Raw genomic sequence first — 13,172 nt, 5'->3', positions numbered from 1 at the left:
CTCACAGTAAGCACGGATAAATCTAGATCACGGGTAAACAAAGGGTGGTTTGATACTGAATGTACACAGGCCCATAAGAGACTTAAACAGTACCTACACAGTCAAAACCCTGATAACCATGAAATTACTACTCTCTGACATGAGTATAAAAAGGCTATAAAAAATAGGAAACAAAATTTAAAAGATGAGGCGTGGCATTCTCTTCATGATGGAAGCCTTCAGAACGACAATGCCAAATTTTGGAAGATAGTGAACTCCCCCCTCCTGTGTGATGGAACACCACCAAGTATCGAAATAGCCATCATGGAAGAGGAGTGTGTTACCTATTTTTCCAAAATATACTCCTCAAAAAATCTAGTCCTAGACACAAACGTACATAGATTGGACTTTCAGCCTATTACTCCACAATTCAGTTTAAATGAGGTCATTGATGCTATCAACGCCAGCAAGAGTGGGAAAGCACCAGGCCCAGATGGAGTCCCAATCGATATTTATAAGTCTAATGTTTCACTCTTGGGGCCTTTATTGACACAGGTCTTAAGAGCCTGTTGTGCCACAGCCTTTATCCCAACCTGGGCAGAGTCCATTATTGTCCCAATATTTAAAAAAGGAGATCGCCAAAATCCAGCATGTTACAAGCCAATTTCACTGCTCGCCATTCTTGCAAAGATTGCAGGACTTATTGTCCTAAATAGGTTGCGGGAATGGACGGAAGTTAATAATACCCTATCGGACCTAAAATACGGCTTCAGGGCTTTGATAGGGACTGTGGAACAGGCCCTGAATTTAGATATTATAATTGGTAAATATACGAAGGCCAAGATAGGAGCTTTACACCTTGTATTTGTGGACTTGTCTTCGGCGTTTGACTGCGTAATTCACAGCAAACTTTGGCCCATTTTGCTGGATATGGGGGTAGATACTGCAATAGTTGACTTTATCAGGGAACTATACTCTGGAGCTAAAGCTAGGGTGCGTTATGGGTCTCAAGGGGAGTGTACCTCAGTCTTTCCTGTAAAGCGGGGGGTACGCCAAGGTTGTGTTCTAGCTCCCCTATTGTTTGCCCTATACATTAATAAATTAGAGGCTGTTCTATCTACTGCTTGCAGAGATCTTCCACACGTTAGCTTCCGAAGGATTCCATCACTTATGTATGCGGATGATGATGTTTTGATGGCACGTACCCAAATAGCTTTGCAGCGACTATTAACAACTTTTGATAATTATATGGAAGACTTAGGCCTTAAAATTAATCACTCTAAAAACTTTACGTTGACCTGTGGTACAAAATCTGCAAAAAAATCCCAAGTTATTTTAAAGGGTGTCAAACTAGATGACATAGAAACCTTTTCATATCTAGGCATTATGTTCGATAATAAAAGCACCTCACTGCAAGCCACCAGGTCCAGGAAATTACTTTTTACGAAAACTATTATGGCTGTAAAAATGTTTTCCAAAAAGGTCGGTAGGGCTACCCCCAAAGACATGATGACAATTTATAACGCAAAATGTGTCTCTGTTGCATTGTATGGAGCAGGCCTGTGGGGATATGAGAAATGTAACGCCCTACAGCTAGCTGAAAATGATTTTTTAAAGTCCATCTTAAGCGTGCCAAAATCCACTTCAACCTTGGCGTGCCATACAGAAATGGGGGTAACATACATTACAGACCTAATAAGCATGCAACCAATTTTACTTTGACATAAAGTATGGACCTCCGATTTTGCTAGCCTGAATAGGGCCATTATAGAAGATGCTCAATCATTAAGCCAATCGCTGCAAATTCCATGGCTGGATTATATAAAGAAGTTTCTTACGGACCTGGGCCACCCTGAGTTTTACTTTACACCAGAAAAAATTGAAACACTTTCCAGGAAAGATCTGAAAAACATCTGTCTTACTTATCTGGCTGACTCGAGGTGTGCCATTGAGTCAAATAAATCTAGTGTAAGGAGGAATCTCCTGTTGCAGCAATCAGATGGCATGGAACCATATTTAAAATATGTATTGAACTCGAGGCATCGATATGTCATCACACCCCTAAGACTAGAGACATTTCACCGACTCATCAGTTTTCCGCTTACCAGTGACTGGACCCCAGTTCTGGGAAAATGTCCCTGTGACTCAGTGTCAGACCAAAGCACAATGCATATAGTGTTTTTTTGCAAATGTTATTCCAGTTTAAGGAAAGTGCTTGTGATTCCACTTTTAAACCCCATGCATTTTAAACAGTGCCGCCCAGCTTTTATTTACTTGCTGTCCCTTCCATCAATTAAAATATGTAATGGATTAGCTCTATATTTATGTGCAGTAATTAAGGCCAGATCATATTTCTAGGCAAATCACAGAGGCCTTTTATCTTTACATGTTTTTAGCCAGGACAACAGTCTCTGTTTTTAAAATATATGGGTGGTCATTACAACCCTGGCGGACGGTGTTAAAGCTGCGGTAATACCGCAAACAGGCCGGCGGCCAAAAAAAGGGAATTATGACCGTGGCGGAAACCGCCAACATAGACAGCCACTTTAACACTCCGACCGCCACGGCGGTACAGACAAGCAGCGCGGCGGTCACCGCCAACACACAGGCGTGAGACAATGTACCGCCCACAGTATCACAACCCGCCAATCCTCCACCTTTTCTGGGGCGGATTCACCGTGGATAAAAACACGGCAGAAACAGCTTTTGCAATGGGAAAACGCTCACCTTAACACACTCCACGAGGAAGGAGGCCACCATGGAGCCCGAACTACAAATACTCCCTGTGCTTGTCTTCCTGATCCTCTACGATCACCAGCAACGTAGGCGCCGAAGACAACGGTGAGTACTGCACCTACGACATAGGGGACGGGGGAGGTAAAAGTCAGGGACACACACACGCAACACCCCCACCCCAACCCGACCCTCACCCACTACAACACACACACCAATGCATTTCCAAACAGCACAGTAACAACCCCCCCGGAAGAATGCAAAGACAGAAGGAAATCAGTTCAAAGATTGTAATGTATCAAAATACCGTAACCAAATATATACAGATATATATAAACATTCGAAAATCATACATCACGAGTAGTACTGCAGATATGCACATATCAATGTCCGTGGACCACTGGGCCCAAAATGCATGGGCGAGGCCCACACTAGATACCTGTCTACAAACGGAGAGAACACTGCAGGGGCATCAGATAGAAATACAACAGGCACCTCAGGGGGAAGGGAAGGGGGGGGACCTCAGCCGGATTACAGCACCACACCAGATCCACGACGGGGCTCCATGCCCATTGATGTATCCTGGGGAGTGCAAAGCCACAGTCTCTCAATTCTCTACAGTGGGTGGGTTGCCCACTGTACCATCCTGGGGAGTGCAAAGCCACAGTCTCTCAAATCTCTCCAGTGGATGGTTTGCCCACTGCTTTATCCTGGGGAGTGCAAAGCCACAGTCTCTCAAGTCTCTACAGTGGGTGGATTGCCCACTGTACCATCCTGGGGAGTGCAAAGCCACAGTCTCTCAAGTCTCTCCAGTGGGTGGTTTGCCCACTGCTTTATCCTGGGGAGTGCAAAGCCACAGTCTCTCAAGTCTCTACAGTGGGTGGTTTGCCTACTGTACCATCCTGGGGAGTGCAAAGCCACAGTCTCTCAAGTCTCTACAGTGGATGGTTTGCCCACTGCTTTATCCTGGGGAGTGCAAAGCCACAGTCTCTCAAGTCTCTACAGTGGGTGGATTGCCCACTGTACCATCCTGGGGAGTGCAAAGCCACAGTCTCTCAAGTCTCTCCAGTGGGTGGTTTGCACACTGCTTTATCCTGGGGAGTGCAAAGCCACAGTCTCTCAAGTCTCTACAGTGGGTGGTTTGCCCACTGTACCATCCTGGGGAGTGCAAAGCCACAGTCTCTCAAGTCTCTCCAGTGGGTGGTTTGCCCACTGCTTTATCCTGGGGAGTGCAAAGCCACAGTCTCTCAAGTCTCTACAGTGGGTGGATTGCCCACTGTACCATCCTGGGGAGTGCAAAGCCACAGTCTCTCAAGTCTCTCCAGTGGGTGGTTTGCCCACTGCTTTATCCTGGGGAGTGCAAAGCCACAGTCTCTCAAGTCTCTACAGTGGGTGGTTTGCCCACTGTACCATCCTGGGAAGTGCAAAGCCACAGTCTCTCAAGTCTCTCCAGTGGGTGGTTTGCCCACTGCTTTATCCTGGGGAGTACAAAGCCACAGTCTCTCAAGTGGATGCAGGTCTCCACTGGTTCTGGAGGGGGACTAGTGACCAGAGTGCATCACGCTCCCCGTGACGGTCCCAGTTCCGTCACTGTCCCAGCTGCACATGGGCTAACGATGCTTGATTTGGCAGTCTTTGCCCTGTTCAGCGGTCTTCACCATGGCGGTCTTTGCCCTGTTCAGCGGTGCCTGCCTTTGCTGTCTCTGACCTGTTCAGCGGTGCTTTGCCCTGTTCAGCAGTCTTCACCATGGCGGTCTTTGCCCTGTTCAGCGGTGCTTGCCTTTGCTGTCTCTGACCTGTTCAGCTGTGCTTTGCCATGGCAGTCTTTGTCCTATTCAGCGGTGCTTTGCCCTGGTCAGCGGTCTTCACCATGGCAGTCTTTGCCCTGTTCAGCGGTGCTTGCCTTTGCTGTCTCTGACCTGTGCAGCGGTGTGTGGCATTACGGTCCTTCAGTGCCCAGCGGGGCTGTGGCTGCCTGGGCCCTCCAGGTCACTGACTCTGGCAGTGGTCTCCGGACCAGTGACGATAGTGCTGCCCTCCAGGGCACTGACTCTGGCGGTGGTCTCCAGACCAGTGACGATAGTGCTGCCCTCCAGGGCACTGACTCTGGCGGTGGTCTCCGGACCAGTGATGATACTGCTGCCCTGCAGGGCACTGACTCTGGCGGTGGTCTCCGGACCAGTGACAATAGTGCTGCCCTCCAGGGCACTGACTCTGGCGGTGGTCTCCTGACCAGTGACGACAGTGCTGGTTGTGGCGTCCCGGCCGGCGGGGAGGATGGCGCCCTTCTCCGCTGTGCTGCTCTTACCAGACTTTGGAGACTTCTTCTGCCCCTTCACCACCTTGGGAGGAGTCACAGCTGACTCGGCACTCCCCCCGTGACCCTTGTGAGCTGTTTTGCCGGCAGGAGTCTTCACCCTCTCCCGTCAGCCACTTTCCAACTTAAGGTGCTTTACAGGGGGTGGACTGACAGTGCTTTGGCTCCGTGTCACACTGGCTGCCCTGGTGGCCGGTGCACTCCACACACCTTTAACACGCACCACTGGTACCGGACTTTTTTTGGCTGAGGTGGTACTATGGGACCTATGAATTGGAGAGGTGGGGGTGGTGGGAAAGAGGTCAACGTTGCTGAGGAAGAGTTTCTGACGAACACTGGGATGAGTAGCTGGAGGGGGTCTGGGAGTGGAGGAAGAGGAGGTGGTTGTAGGCGGTGTAACTTTAGGTGATTTGGGTGCAGGTGCAGGTACTGGAGGCAGTCGTGAGGTGGATGGATGTTGGGTGTGTGGGTGCCCGCGTTTGTGTACTTTGGGAGGGTGCGTCACAGACACACTGGGAGTGGACACAGGGGACGTGTAAATGGTAGTGGGGGTGGTGAGTGCAGGTGAGCGGGGTGTGGTGCTGGGTGTTCTGGTGTGAGTCCTAGTGCCTGTAGATGTAGTGCATGCAGGTGAGAGTGTAGACGACACTGGGAGGGAGGAAGGAGACGATGAGGAGGGGGACACAGTGGAGGCAGTGGATGTTGCTGTGTCTGTATGTGGGTGATGCTTGTGTGAGTGCCTGTGTGTTGTGTGGTGCTTATGTTTGCCTGAGCTACTTTTGTGTGTTGAGGTGTGTGCATGCTTGTCTGATGGTGTGCTTGGGATAGGCTGGGGTACAGGAGACTGGGTCTGGGTGGAGGAAGTTGGAGGGGGGAGGCTAGACACAGGGACAATGGCTGCCATCAGTGCTGAGGCCAGAGATTGCAGGGTTCGATGAAGGGCAGCCTGACCAGAATGAATGCCCTCCAGGAATGCATTACCGTGTTGCAACTCCCTTTCTACACCCTGGATGGCATTCACAATGGTAGACTGCCCAACAGTGAGTGACCTGAGGAGGTCAATGGCCTCCTCACTGAGGGCAGCAGGGGTGACTGGGGCAGGGGCTGAGGTGCCTGGGGCGAAGGTGATGCCCACCCTCCTGGGTGAGCAGGCACGGAGCGAAGGCTGAGGGGCTGCTGGGAGGGCGGTGCTGGTAGGGGGGGTGGCGGCTGTACCTGTAGAAGTGGGGGGCACAGATGGTGCCGCCACCACAAGGGAGCTCCCATCGGCGGACGAGTCTGTGTCGCTGTTTGGTGATCCGGTGACCGACGTGAAGCTCCCCTCGCCCTCCGACCCACTGGTGTATTCAGAGTCTGTGGTGTGGCTCTCCATGGCCATGTGGGATGCAGCTCCCTCGTGCTCCGGTGCCACTGTACCTCCGGCCGGATTATGCTGGTGCACAAAAGAACAGGGAGTGCACAAAAAGGGGGGGACGACCGAAGAAAGACAGGTTGAGTGCATGGCTTACCGCTACCGTTGGCGGACAATACAGACACAGCAGCCCCCTGCACTACGCAGTGCTCTTGGCCTCTACAGATGCAATTCCTGGGATCTGGCCTACATGGCTATGGTGGACATCTGCACACATAGATGACATAGGGGCATGTATACCTATACTTGGCACTCTTATGAGGTAGGGTGGAGTGCCACATGGCCTGCATTCCGGAGGGGCCTAGGCCACGTAACTTGCCCTGGCCTAGGGAAACCCACAGCCCTCCTCCCCCACCCAGACCCCTCCACTGCGCGCAAAGTCCGCAGAATGAGAGTGTACTCACCTCCTTGTGTCTGCTGTGATGCCCTCAAGCACCCATCCAACTCCGGGTAGGCCACCGCAAGGATCCGGAACATCAGGGGGGTCATGGTGCGACGGGCACCCCTCCCACATTGGGAGGCCAACCCCAGCTGAGCCTCTGCCGTCTTCTTGCTCAAGCGGCGAATGTCCTCCTATCTTTTCCGGCAGTGGGTGGCCCGTCTCTGGTAGACCCCCAGGGTCCGGACGTCCTTGGCGATGGCACGCCAAATGTCCTTCTTCTGGTGGGAGCTGACCTACATGACATGTACAGGGGAAGAAGAGAAGTCATTACCAACTGCACCGTCGAAGTGAGTGGCCCCCATCCCTACCCTTGCCATGTGTTACATGCATTCACAGTCCTTCATGGTCGATGAACTCTGCCCCCTTCCTACTGACATCCAGCCCTCTCCACCCAGCATAGCCCATACAACGTGCTCCCTGTGTACTTACCTGTTGGTCTGGAGGACCGTAGAGTAGCGTATACTGGGGGAGGACCCCGTCGACTAGCTTCTCCAACTCCTGAGCAGTGAAGGCAGGGGCCCTTTCCCCAGATGCAGCAGCCATTGTCTCTTCCAGACCGAGGTCACAGCAGCACTTACAGTGTAGGTCCTCTCCTTTCGAAGATCAGGTATCGAGTGATTGAACAGATAGAAAATGGCGGTCACGTCCGCAGCGGTGCGTATCATCACCGCCGGCGCACTTCATCATTGGCTCCTGGGACACATAGGGTCCAATGTTAACCAATGCAGCATTGCGCCGCGGTCTACGACCGCCTACCGCGACAGTGTACAACGCCAGCGCAGATACCTCACATCCCATTGGCCCACTTTAGAGGTCAGGCAGACGCCATTTCAGGGGCCCACATGGCTTCATTTACTACTGCGTCAAACATACCTAGGCCTACACTCAACACACATACAGGAAGAGTTTTGTAATTGGTGTCGTGTTCTGTGTAGCTGTGGGTACATACCTGAGAATTTGTTGACTCTGTGGTCGCTGTTGTCCTTCTTAGGCACCGTCAGCTGGGACATTTGAGGAGATGGCGGAATCCTCCGGTGTACCGACCGCTGGTGGACCTGTTAACAATGGAGGAGCGACATTTGATCATCACAGACAGGTTTGACCGTGCCACAATCCAGGAACTTTGTACCCAGTTGGAGCCAGACCTGATCTCACCAATCCGCCATCCCACAGGAATACACCCTGAAGTGCAGGTGCTATCAGTGCTCCATTTCCTTGCAAGTGGATCATTTCAAACAACTGTGGCCATGGCATCAGGGATGTCCCAGCCTATGTTTTCCAACGTGTTGTCCAGAGTGTTGTCTGCCCTGCTGAAACACGTAAGGAGCTACATCGTTTTCCCTCAGGTGGAGGATTTGGCTACAGTGAAAGGTGACTTCTATGCCCTGGGACATATCCCCAACATCATAGGTGCTATTGATGGCACCCATGTAGCTCTGGTCCCCCCGCAGGAGTGAACAGGTGTACAGGAACCGGAAGAGTTATCATTCCATGAATGTACAGATGGTATGTTTGGCAGACCAGTACATCTCCCAGGTAAATGCTATGTTCCCAGGCTCAGTGCATGACGCCTACATCCTGCGGAATAGCAGCATCCCGTATGTGATGGGTCAACTCCAGAGGCACCGGGTGTGCCTATTAGGGGACTCTGGTTACCCCAACCTGTCATGGCTATTGAACCCAGTGAGGAATCCCAGGACCAGGGCAGAGGAACGCTCCAATGAGGCCCATGGGCGGACTAGGGGGGTGATCGAACGCACCTTCAGCCTCCTGAAGGCCAGGTTCAGGTGCCTCCATATGACAGGTGGTTCCCTATTCTCCTCACCAAGGAAGGTGTGCCAGATCATCATCGCCTGCTCGATGCTTCACAATCTTGCTTTGCGACGCCAGGTGCCTTTTCTGCAGGAGGATGGTCCAGATGACGGTGTTGTGGCAGCTGTGGAGCCTGTGGACAGTGATCAGGAGGAAGCTGAGGAAGAAGACATAGACAACAGGGAGTCAGTCATACAGCAATATTTCCAGTGACACACAGGTGAGAATATTTTTTTTACTATTACATTCACTTTCACACTTCTACCTCTATCCCGTCTGTCGATTTCAACCAGTATATGGTAACTGAGTTGTACATTTCCATTTCGGTTTCACAGGTGTGGTTACCAACGTGTGTCATCTGCTTGCATCCTTCATGGACTTGTGATGTGTGACATAGGTATGTTGGCATTACATTTGAAAACGCATTTTGTCACTGTCATTGCTAATACACATTTTCAAAAACACAGACTGACTCCAGATTATTTTGTGGTTCAAGGGTGTTTATTGAAGTGCTAATTATTGGAGGGGGTGGCAAAATTGTGATGGGTGATGGTGGAGGAATGTCCATGGCAGAGTCCAGTCTATTAGTCACACAGGTGCACTGCCCATATGGGCATAGGAAGTGGAGCTGGGGCAGTTCCAATATGGACAGGGTAACAAAGTGAGACAGTGGGAGGACAATCAGGGTGGTCTCATTTCCTGGCGGGGGTCTTGCCATCTTGCTCTGTCCTGTTCCTGGATCTCAGGGACCGCTTGCGGGGTGGTTGTCCGTCTGCAGGGGGTGGGGTGCTGGTGTGATGGTCCTGTGGCGGGGCGTCCTGTCCACTAGCGCCGGCGGAGGTGGTGGGCAGTTCACCGTCCATGCTAGTGCCCAGGGGCCCCTTGGAGTGCCACGGTGTCCCTCATGGTCTTTTGTATGTCCTTCAGCACCCCTACGATGGTGCCCAGGGCGGAGTTGATGGTTCTGAGCTCCTCCCTGAACCCCAAATACTGTTCATCCTGCAGGCGCTGGGTCTCCTGAAACTTGGCCAGGACCGTAGCCATCGTCTCCTGGGAGTGGTGGTATGCTCCCATGATGGAGGAGAGTGCCTCGTGGAGGGTGGGTTCCCTTGGCCTGTCTGCCCCCTGTCGCACAGCAGCCCTCCCAGTTCCCCTGTGTTCCTGTGCCTCCGTCCCCTGGACCGTGTGCCCACTACCACTGCCCCCAGGTCCCTGTTGTTGTTGGGGTGGTGAGTTACCCTGGGTTTCCTGTAGTGGTGGACACACCGCTGATTGACGTGTCCTGGGTACGGAGGTATGGGCTCGCTGGGTGGGTGCTGTGCTGGTGTTACCAGAGGGTGGAAGGTCAGTGTTGGGCTGTGCCTGTGCAAGGGGATCCGACTGTCCCGAGGGCCACGATGGTCCGGGCTGGTCATCTGGATCCAGTTGGCCAGAGCTGCTGTCGTCACTGTGGGCCTCTTCTGTGGGTGGAGTGGAGATGTCTGGACCCTCCTGTGTGGTGACGTTCCGTAGTAGTCCTGTAGGGGTATAAGAGCATGATTATTGCATGTGTGTGTGTCATGGTGTGCAATGGGTGGGTGTGCGTGTACCCCAGTGCAAGCATTCCTGTGTGGGGGCTTGTATGATGATGGTTGGGGGGTTGTTATGGGTATGTGCAGTGAGCATGCTTTAGTGCTGGGTGTCCATGCTTAGTTGTGTCATGCAGGGCTTGGTGTTGGGATGTGTGGTTTGTGTTATTAGTACATTAGTGAGGAGTTGGAGTGATAGGGGAGGGGGTGATGGTGTGACAGCATGCAGGTAGGATGGGGGATATGATAGTTAAGATTTGACTTACCAGTGTCCATTCCTCCACCGACTCCTCCCAGGCCCTCTGGATGCATGATGGTCAAGACCTGCTCCTCCCATGTTGTTGTGGGGGAGGAGGTGGGGGTCCGCCGCCAGTCTGCTGAATCGCGATGTTGTGCCTGGAGACCACTGAACGCACCTTCCCCCGTAGGTCATTCCACCTCTTCCTGATGTCCTCCCGATTTCCTGGATGCTGTCCCACAGTGTTGACCCTGTCGACGATTCTTCGCCATAGCTCCATCTTCCTGGCTATGGAGGTGTGCTGCACCTGTGCTCCAAATAGCTGTGGCTCTACCCGTAGGATTTCCTCCACCATGACCCTGAGCTCCTCCTCGGAAAACCTGGGGTGTCTTTGGCGTGACATGGGGTGGTGTAGGTGATGTGTGGGATGGTGTATGTGTTGATGAGTGTGGTGATGTGTGGTGGTGTGGGGTGTTTTGAGCGTGGATGTTGTATGGGTGATGGTGTTGTGTGCCTCTGTGTGGTGGGGTTGTCTATTGCTGTGCTATCTCTCTGTCGCCTTCATCTCTAATTTTTGGTCATAGGGGTTTGTGGGTGATGTGGGTGTGTGTTTTATATTGTGTTGGGTGTGTGGGAGTGGTGTTTGTATGTGTCTCAGGTGTGTGTATTTTGAATTGTCCAATGTGGCGGTGTTTTGGAGATGTGTGTGTATTTTGAGCGCCGCGGTGTGTACCGCCAATGGAATACCGTGGTTGAAAGACCACCGCGTGGATTCATGGGTCGTGATAGCATGGGCGTGTTTCTGTTGGCATGACGGTGGAGGTTTTGGTTTCGCCAGTTTATCACTGACCTTTGGTGTGGCGGACTTGTGTGGGTGTCTGAATTTCGGCGGATTCCGAGCTGTGGGTCATAATAGCTGTGGCTGAATTCCGAGGCCGCGGCGGTGTATTGGCGGTCTTCTGTACGGCGGTAAGCGCCTTTTACCGCCAATGTTGTAATGACCCCCATGGTCTTATTGATTTTATACTGTTCAGAAGAATAACTGGACTCAGTTCTTGTAGTGAATTTTATCACATGGTATCAATTGTTGTATGTCTTGATTTACTTTAGTTATTTATTTTACGTGGTTGTTGATTGGTGTTACTTGTACATTTTATCTGCTTTTTTTTGTGATTGTGAGATACAATCGAATAAAGTATTGTTTGATGATGACTTATTAATAAAATGATTTTACTGTCAAAATTTAGAACATAAGACCAGTCTGTGCTTTCACTTCCTCTTAACCAACCTTCATTTTAACCTTCAGCACTAAATAGCAATAAAACAACCAGTACCAAAAAAGTGTCGTCCAAAATACTAGGTCAAATATATTAGTAGGGATTTTGTCAAAATAAATGCACTCAACACCACTACAATTACTATACTCCATTCTATTACGCTCTACTCCAGAACATTCTACACCATTTTATACCACTGAAATCTATAACAATCTACTTCATACTCGAGCAATTTACAAAACAAATACATTCACAACAGAGTACACAAACCCAACAGCAACATACCATGGTACTTTACACCACTCTATTCAACAACACACTAATTTAGTCTACACATTCACACTACACCACTCTACTTCACTATGACACACTAAACTAATCCACTAAACTCAACACCAGTCAACTTTACAACAGGCTAATCCACACTATAACATTCCACTCGCCTACACTAAGCCACTCCATGCCACCACACTCAATACCATTCTCACAATCTACTTTAAAACACACTACCCCAATCTACAAAACTCCCTTTACACATCTCAGCTCTAAAACACTGCCTGCACAACACTCTAAACCATCACACAACACTGTACTTCACTCTAAAACTCTACTCCACTCTAACAATATACTCCACTCAACTCTACACCTTTTCACTAAACAATACAATACTACCTACCACATACTACACAACATTCAACACACACTGTGTCTGAAAAGGGAGTACCCTGGCTGTCAATCAGTCTCGTTATCCTCTCAATATCATCTGTCAAAGGCTCACATCATCTCTATTTGCTTAAGATAGGACCACGCGTACTGTAGTGTTGAGGTGCTACATAAATGCCCCCATTGAGCCCAAGATGACTGATAGGCCGTCCCCAGCTGCATTCAGCTTCCATTGTCTGGGGGCCTGCACTGGCTGCATGGGCCAGGCCAATGGTGCTGACAAAGCTTGTCTGTAACCTGTGGCTCCTCCTACAGCTTGTTTTGTATTGTTTATACCTTTTTACATAAATGTCAATGTGCTCTGTCTAGGCACGGCAGGGGATGTCTCTAATTTCCAACTCTCTTCAGCTTTTCCATGCAATGTTCTTAGCATGAACACATATTATTACTCTTTTCTCCTGAATTAGTTTGCAGTTAATCTTATGCAGTCTTTCTGCTACAATCTCATGTCTAATGTGACACAAGTCCACATACCCACCCTAGGTGTCCTTCGCACACACACTGTGCCCCACTCCTCTGCAGCCTTTAACCTGTTGCACTGTCTATAGTTTGACATACACAATCAATACTACTATGCTACACAATTACACTCCACTCCACACAATATAATTACACTCCACACAACACAATTCAACTTCAGATAATTCCACTGTACATAATTACACTCCAACC

This window comes from Pleurodeles waltl, chromosome 4_2 (assembly GCF_031143425.1).
Source record: "Pleurodeles waltl isolate 20211129_DDA chromosome 4_2, aPleWal1.hap1.20221129, whole genome shotgun sequence".
NCBI lineage: Eukaryota > Metazoa > Chordata > Amphibia > Caudata > Salamandridae > Pleurodeles > Pleurodeles waltl.
Note: the sequence above shows the minus strand (reverse complement) of the source record.